At 41.8% G+C, this 8,659-nt stretch overlaps 1 pseudogene; it reads left to right on the top strand.

The window, feature by feature from the left end:
* The first annotated feature begins 1,068 nt into the window (after positions 1–1,068).
* LOC103725114 lies at positions 1,069–2,793 on the top strand (annotated as a pseudogene).
* Positions 2,794–8,659: the final 5,866 nt, after the last annotated feature.

Raw genomic sequence — 8,659 nt, forward strand, 5'->3', positions numbered from 1 at the left:
TGTGTGGATGGATGGACAAATGGATTTATGTATGTGGATGGATGGACAAATGGATTTATGTATGTGGATGGATGGATGGTCAAATAAATGATGATGCTTTCACCATTGTTCATGCATGGATGCCAGGAACAGCAATGAAGGAGAAGAGATTTGAGACTTGTTGGGTGTTGGAGGGGAAATGAGAGAGTGTGATCTTAGGTGGAATAAGAAATGGTGATTAAGAAAGATCCATAGTCCTGGACAATAAACTGAGGCTTCCAGAGTCTCCAGCTTGGTGAATGGGGTTATTAGATTCTTAATGGGGAGAGGGAACACAAGGAAGCAGATGAGTCTGGGTTTAGTTTGGACTTACTGAGTTTGGCATCACTGAGTTGTCACAAACAAGAACTAGTGTTCAGGAGAGAATAGAGTAGAGTGGAGTTTGGGGATCATGAAGGTTGTGGCAATGGAGACAGAGAGGAGAAGAGAGAGGAGGGGAGAGGGGAGCAGAGAAGGAGGCACTTACCTGTATTTAAAATATTTTATCTATTATTTTTATTTTATGTGCATGAGTATATTGCCTGCATGTGTGTAAGTGCACCCATGTCGTGCAATGCCCATGGAGGTCAGAAGAGGGCGTTGGATCCCCTGGAATTAGAGTTATAGATGGCTGTTAGCCACCATGTGGGTCCTGGGAACTGAACCCAGATCCTCTGTGAGAGCAGCCAGTATGCTTAACCCCTTAACCATCTCTCCAGCCTCTTGTATCTGTATTTAAAGTTGGAAAGAGACCAGAGACAAAGAATTTCATTAAACTCCAGGTTTCAAAAAGTATTTCTAGGAATTAAAAATGCAGATGTGTGCCACATTTGTGACTGATTTGATCTCCTTCTTGTTCTGTCTTCTTCCCCAGCTGTCCCATCATCACTATTCCTCCACCAACCATTTCTAGAGTTCAAAAAGAAAATGAAGATTTATATACAGTCATCCTTAAAAATGTGACAGCCGGCTAGGTCGCCGAGCGCTTCCCGACGTCGGGTCGGCTCCAGCTTCGCCCACTTCCCGTCCCCAGCGGGCCGGGTGAGGGGAAGGCCTGCCGGAGCCATGGAGGATGAAGTGGTTCGCATTGCCAAGAAGATGGACAAGATGGTGCAGAAAAAGAACGCGTACAGTTTATTTTATTTTATTTTATAGGATGGAGCATTGGATTTGCTGAAAGAGCTTAAGAATATTCCCATGACCCTGGATTTAGGAATTTCACACATCTTTTCAGATGGACCATCAACTGATAAAGACACTGAAGAAAAGAAAAAAGAACCTACAATTTCATCACAGAATAGCCCTGAAGCAAGAGAAGAAAGTAGTTCCAGTGGCAACATAAGCAGCAGAAAGGATGAGACAAATGCTCGTGATACTTACGTTTCATCTTTTCCTCGGGCACCAAGCACCTCTGATTCTGTGCGATTAAAGTGTAGGGAGATGCTTGCCGCAGCTCTCCGAACAGGAGATGACTATGTTGCTATTGGAGCTGATGACGAAGAACTAGGATCTCAGATTGAGGAAGCTATATATCAGGAAATAAGAAATACAGACATGAAATACAAGAACAGAGTACGAAGTAGGATATCAAATCTTAAAGATGCAAAAAATCCAAACTTGAGGAAAAATGTCCTGTGTGGGAATATTCCTCCTGACCTGTTTGCTAGAATGACAGCAGAGGAAATAGCTAGTGACGAGCTCAAAGAGATGCGGAAAAACTTGACCAAAGAAGCCATCAGAGAGCATCAGATGGCCAAGACAGGGGGAACCCAGACTGATTTGTTCACATGTGGCAAATGTAAAAAGAAGAATTGCACTTATACACAGGTACAAACACGTAGTGCTGATGAACCAATGACAACGTTTGTTGTGTGTAATGAATGTGGAAATCGGTGGAAGTTCTGTTGAGTTGGAAGAATTGACAAAATATCTGGACCATTTAGAAAATAAATTTTGTAATTAGCTTTAAAACTAGGCCAGACAACTAGTTTTCTTGAAAGTCAGATTTTTAAACAACACATCCCATGAATTAGTCCTTGTCTTCACTGAACACCCTTTTTTTAAATGCCATCTGTAGTTACAGATCAGTTGGGAGACCATAGAATACTTACATAATATCTGCTTCAATTGTTTTTTCATTTTTTAAAGTAAGTTGATGTTAAATTTTTATCAACTAAATATTTGGCATTTTTTTTCATCCTTATTAAATACTAACTTTTTTACAGTTGAAAACACAGAACTTATTCTCTGTTAATACATAAATACAAATTATTTTTCTCATTGGTATGTACCTAAAATATTAAAGGAGGATAAAAGTAACTTAAATTATAGGTTTACCAAATATGTATCCAAATAATACTTGACCAGCTCACCAAAATTGTAATATTTGAACCAGTATATGAATTTTATTTTAATTATTGTGTTCAGAAACCTCAGATAACCAGATACTCTTTTGCATCTGTAACTGCAACAAACTCTTTGTATTTCTCATGTATGTACATTACTTGTTTTTACTAGATTTTACATTTGGGAACATGACTATTGAAATCGGTTTGGTTTTGTTGTTTACTTACCTGTTTGTTCTGTATCTTAGGTTTGCGGAGCTCTGTGGTCGCCTCTAGGCTTTTCACAAATCCCTCACAGGCAAAGAATGAATGCTTCTGATGTTTTTTCCCAGTAGGAAGAAAACGTTAGCATCTTAGTACAGTGGAGTTCCAATAAACAGTCATTACTTGACTTTAACTTGGGAATCTGTACTGACCCAGGATTAAGCATAGGAATTGTGTAAATCATTAAAGCTATGGACTTTCCATGTGGAGGTTGATGAAAACACTTTTTTAATTCTGAATCTTTTGTGCTGACCTTACATGATGATGAGATTGTTGAGCTAACTGAGAATGTGGGCTGTAGCAACTAGTTTTACAACCCAGGTTTTACATTGTTTACTTTTGTTTAAATGTGTGCCATTGGTTTTGTTGGTAGCAAGTCTACACAGATTTTTCCTTTTTTGAGACAGGGTCTTACTCTGCATCCCTGGCTTGCCTCCTACTCACTGTGTAGATTAGGCTGGCCTTGAACTCATAGAGATCCGCCTGCTTCTGCCTTCCCAGTGCTGGGTTAAAGGGATGTGCCACCACTGGCTTTGCCACATAGTTTTCTTGATACAGGTGTTGTAGTGCACATTAAAGCCACTATTGCAAGTTTATAATTTATCATGCCGACTCTGCATCCTGTCAGACTCCAAGGTATATGTATACACCAAGGTATACACCTCTGTATATGTGTCGAGCTCTTCTGTTCTCTTTTTCTCATTTCTTATCTGCAGATCATTTTGACATGAACATTTAAATGTCCATATTAAGGCTTGGCCTGTGGGTAGTTTCTATCACTTTAAAAATAAAAGAACATTTTTGAAAGAATTAGTTTAAAAAATAATGTTAAAATAGTCCCACTTTTAAATTAAGTGTTCCATTTTAAAATTTGTAATTCAATAAAGTTTTTGTTGTTAAAAAAAAAATGTGACAGCCACTGCCTTTAGCCACGCGATGATTTCCCTTTGCATTCGCTCAGGTGCACAGTATGAGTCATTTGAGGTTCAGAAACCCAGCAGGACTGAGGCATTTTCATGTTCCAACTAGTGGGGCAAAGCAGTACAGGGTGTAGACAAGCACAAGCAAGACTGTCAGACAGACGGTCTGGGGAAGAGCCTGGGAGCCTGGGAAGATTTACCTTGGGTGATGACTCAGGGCCTGGAAACAATGACATCAGCACAAACTGTGACCTGGAAATAATCGAGTCAGCTGTCTGGGTTGTAACTGAGATCCAAAGCTGGGGAACATCCCAGTGTCTCCCATCCTGCCCCTCCCTCAACACACTTGGACTTGGATTAGGGCTGGGGTGATGATTTCATTCTGAATCTCTGAGTTCAGTCCCAGGGGCTGCTGTGATGGGTTACAATCTCTGAATGTCATGATGGGAATTGAACAGGGGAAACAGGCTGACGTGGAGGCTCCTTGGATCCCCAAGGGACTTTAACAACTGAACTGCCACATGTGGGTCCAATCCAGAAAAGACTGTCCCCATCAGGTGAATAGGAATTTGTGTTCTAAAAATTTTCTTTCTTCTTCATTAACTAATAGGTATTTAAAGTCCACTGCCAACTGTTGCAAACATACAATTATAATCATTAATGAAATGAGTGACTGCCTATTGCTAAATAAATACTAATTTTACTATAGCTAATAATCTTTTTTAATTATGTGCTTACAATGTGCTGAGTGCAGCATTATCTCATTCACTTGCCCTAATGATCTCTGAAGTACATATTATCATTTACATTTTATTACTGAGTAAACATGCCTGTTCATTGGTTCATTCTGTCCCTGGTTGGAGGTGCAATGTGCACGCATAGATTCTGCTGATGTCCTCCACCTCAGATTCCTTCATGAATGCCCCATCTCCCAGTGGCTGTGACCATGGTTGCTAATGTTTTGCATCTGCCTCTCTTCAAAGAAGTGGCCCTGGCTGAATGGGAGCTGCTTCACCCTGGAGGTCAATCTCCCTCTTCCCTCCAGGGACTGAGAAATACTCAGAGACAGAAAAACATAACTCCACAGGGCTGGGGAGATGGCTTAGTGGGTAAAGTGCTTACAGCACAAAAGTGAGGACCTGAGTTTGAATCCCCAAAACCCATGCAAAGCTGGATGTGGTAGTACACGGGCCTGTGATTCTAATGCTCCAATAGGGAGATGAGGCAGAGACAGGAGAATCCCTGGAAACTTGTGGGCCAGCTAGTCTGGCATATGCAACAGAGAACAAGAGACCCTGTTTCAACCAAGGTAGAAGGTGAGGAACAACAGCCAAGTATCATCTGACCTCCACATGCACACCACAGCACACACACATACCTGCACAGCAGCGTTTGCACTTGCACACACATGAACATGGCTCCTTCCTACCTCCAAGTAGGACAAACCTGTAGTGAAATTCATATTCCAGAGGACCCCTGTCTCCAACCTGTCTCTGGCTAGGACTCCACCCTCCCTCACATCCCCCTCCTTGTCTCATCTGCCCTCATCAGTTTTTTTAAAAACAGAAATAATATTACCCAATAATGTTCATCCCTTCATTTCGATAAACTTTAACATTAGCCTCTATGCTGGGACTATAGAGTACAAGTGTCTGCTTCCAGTATGGTGTTTCCTAAGCTGAAGTTTGCCAGACCTTTTCAAAAGGTGATAAAATTGGCCAGGTATGGTGGTGCATGCCTTTGATCCCAGCACTAGGGAGGCAGAAACAGATGGATCTCATTGAGGCCATTCTGGTCTACATAGTGAGTTCCAAGCCAGCTAGAGCTACAAGGAGATCCTGTCTCAAAAAAACCAAAACAGAAAAAAAAAAAAAGGTGGTGAAACCAACTTTATAGGATTGGAGCACACTTTGGAAATAAATAGAATGGGATGAAAGGCACTGCACACATGAGTCATACTTAATAAAGATGTCTTAGTTACTTTTGTTTTGCTGTAACAAAATCCCTGACAGAAACAACCTAAAGGAAAGACTTACTCTGGTTCATGGTTTCAGGGAATTTCAGTTCCTTTCCTGGTGGGAAAGGCCTGGAGAAGCTCAGATTATGGTGGCAGGAGGGTCAAGTAGAATCTGTTCATGTCAAGGTGGACCAGGATCAGAGACTGAGAGGAACCAGGAGCCAGACATGACCTTCAAAGGCTGCCTGCAGTGACCCACTTCCATCAGGTAGATCTTACCTCCCAAAACTTCCAGAAACTCCCAGAATAGTACTACCAGCTGGGGACCAAGCATTTCAGATCTCTTCCCTTCCTCCTCTCCCCTACCTCTGCTTCCCTTCCCTCCCTCCCCTCCCCTCCTCTTCCCTTCCCTTCCTTCTTGTAGTGCTAGAGAAGGAACCAAGGGCCTCATGCATGCTAGACAGGAGCTCTACCACTGAGCTCTACCCTAGCCCCGAACCTTGACTTCTACACAGTGAATCTACCTCATGTACACTTCATGGACACTTGATAGGAAACCTAAAGTTTTGCTGAGCAAATGAGGTCTGATTAACTGCCAATTAAAAATGGCTTAAAGGATACTTGCCTTTGGGAGTGGGAGACAGTGGTGGAGAGGGAGGGGGTTATTTTCAAATTTGTTTTGATTTTGTAGGTTCAGAGGACTTCAGAGTTTATGCACAATTCAATGTTTGTATTCATTTAAGTAACTCTATAATAAAAGTGAGTTTGTTGATACTAGGATGCCCTTGAGAATTCTTTTCCTTTAAAGGTGGGATAATGAATTGTTGAACCTTTTGTTCTAGTTGTAAAACTACTCAGAGATTCAGAATGAAATTTCAGTCAAGTTAAGAGCTTTGCCCAAGATTATACAGAAGCCAGAGTTACAGCTGAACTAGGATTTGAAACCTGGTATACCTGACTCCTAAGTCCACAGTCTTAACACTGTCCATCATCAAAGGGCATTACTGACTCGTAACATCTTAACTTGCCATGACTAATTCATCAACAATAAGAACTTATGTCCTTCTATGGATAAGCAGATAGAAAGATGGATGGGTGAGTATTGAGTGGTGGGTGGGTAGATGGTTGGAGTGGCTGGCTGGCTGGGTTGGCATGTGGATGGGTGAGTATGGATTGGGTAGATGGATGGGATTATTGGGTGCCACTAACATCTGCTTCTAGAGCTACAGTACTCTGTTGAAAATTTTATCCTTGTTAGGGGAATTTGGCTTTGTATATGTAGAAGAGTACACCTTTTGTAAATAAAATAACAGTATTCGTCAAACTCCTCTTTGCTGGCAATGAAGGTTTCACAGACATTTATGGCTTAATGGGCTTTGGCAATCACCCTTTCTAATGTCCTTTTATAGTGAGTGCTTAGATGACTACTTAATGATTATTCCATTTTTTTAACGACAGGCCAAACCATTTCATTTCTTATTCTTTTGTTTATTATTTTATGTTTTGCGGTGCTGGCGATGGAACCTATGGCCTCAAAAACACTGGGTAAGCTGTATATACTGGACTCACCCCAGCCCCTGTCAGTGATCCTTATCTAACTCACTTAACCTTTTCATCCTTCAGTTTCATTGCCTGGAAAACGGATGCCATAATATTGCCCACCTCCTGGCTTAGCTATAATAATTAGATTATTACAACATTTACATGGCATACATGAAGTGCTAAGGACAGCAACTGACTCCTTTCCTATGTGTTTAAACAGTTACCACTGTAATTACTGCTATTTAATGGCAGGGAATCGGGGACTTGTCCTGATCAATTCCTTAACAATGGAACAAAAAATCTCTTTTCTTTCTTATCTCTATTTCACCACGAACTGTTAGCTTTTAAACAGTACTCATTAGAATTATAATTCATTCTCTCTCTCTCTCTCTCTCTCTCTCTCTCTCTCGTTTCCTGTCTACAAATGCAATGTGACCAGCCAGGCTCCTCCTCCTATAATTATAACTTCTGCACCCCCGCTCTCCCTCTCTGTCTCTCACCCAAGCTGTCTTGAACTTGCAGTGTAGCCAAAGTGGACCTTCAACTCCTGATCCTCCAGCCTCTATCTCCCAAGTGAGAATTGTTTTTGCTTGAATGATGGCTCTGTTGTGACCTTCCCAGCACCCTTGGGTTGGGGCTATGCAGTGGCTGCTGAGGTGGGAGAGGCCTCTGGAGAAGTGACTTCCGAGCTTTTCTCCTCTTACCATCTGTCCTGCCTTGAGCTGCCTATCCACTCTATGCTGTTCCTAGGTCTTCTCTATTTGGAAGCAATGCCTATTTCTGAAGTTAGCACATGGACATACAGGTATCTTTTAGATGGGTTTTCATTTTCCACGTGGTATGAGCAACTTGGGTTAGTGATGTTTTCACCACATGGTGACAGAATTTGAATGGGAAGTTTTAGGCAGGGCTTTGATGCCTAAGTGTTCCTGGATGGAATGCTCTTCTAGAGCTGTATTTTCTTCCTTTCCTGTTTTTTGGAGTCAGGGTATCACTATGTAGCCCCAGCAGGCCTAGAACTTGCCATGTAGACCAGGCTGGCTTTGAACTCACAGAGATCTGCCTGTCTCTGCCTCTGGAATGCTGGGATTAAAGGCATGTGCCACTATGTCTGGCTTTGGAGCTGCATTTTCAAGATGCTTTTAGGAGCACTGTCTGCTCTTGCAGATGACCTGGGTTTGGTTCCCAACACCCACATGACAGTTAACAACTGTCTGTAACTCCAGTTCCAGGGCATACGATGCCCTCTTCTGGTCTCCATGGGTATCATGACACAAGTAAAACACTCATACACATAAAATAAAAACAAAACAAACAAATTTTAAGATATTTTTATGGGATCTTATAACAACCACTGAAATTAGGTTCAGTGGACTGCGGGGAGGATGAACACCCAGCATCTTTAGGTCTCTAGCCTCAGCACCACTTCCCCAGCTCCATCTTCTGAGCTCTGCCTCAGCAGAGGGCATGAGGTCTCAGCAGGCTAGCCTGGAAGGAGCCTCCCTCTCTCCATGCCCCAACTCTCTCACATGTGTTTTAACTTTAGCACACTATAGTGCACAAAATATATTGTTAAGGGTTATTTATTTTGCTTTTGTTTTTCATTTATTTTT

Source organism: Nannospalax galili, unplaced genomic scaffold (assembly GCF_000622305.1).
Source record: "Nannospalax galili isolate Female #2095 unplaced genomic scaffold, S.galili_v1.0 scaffold1508, whole genome shotgun sequence".
Lineage (NCBI taxonomy): Eukaryota > Metazoa > Chordata > Mammalia > Rodentia > Spalacidae > Nannospalax > Nannospalax galili.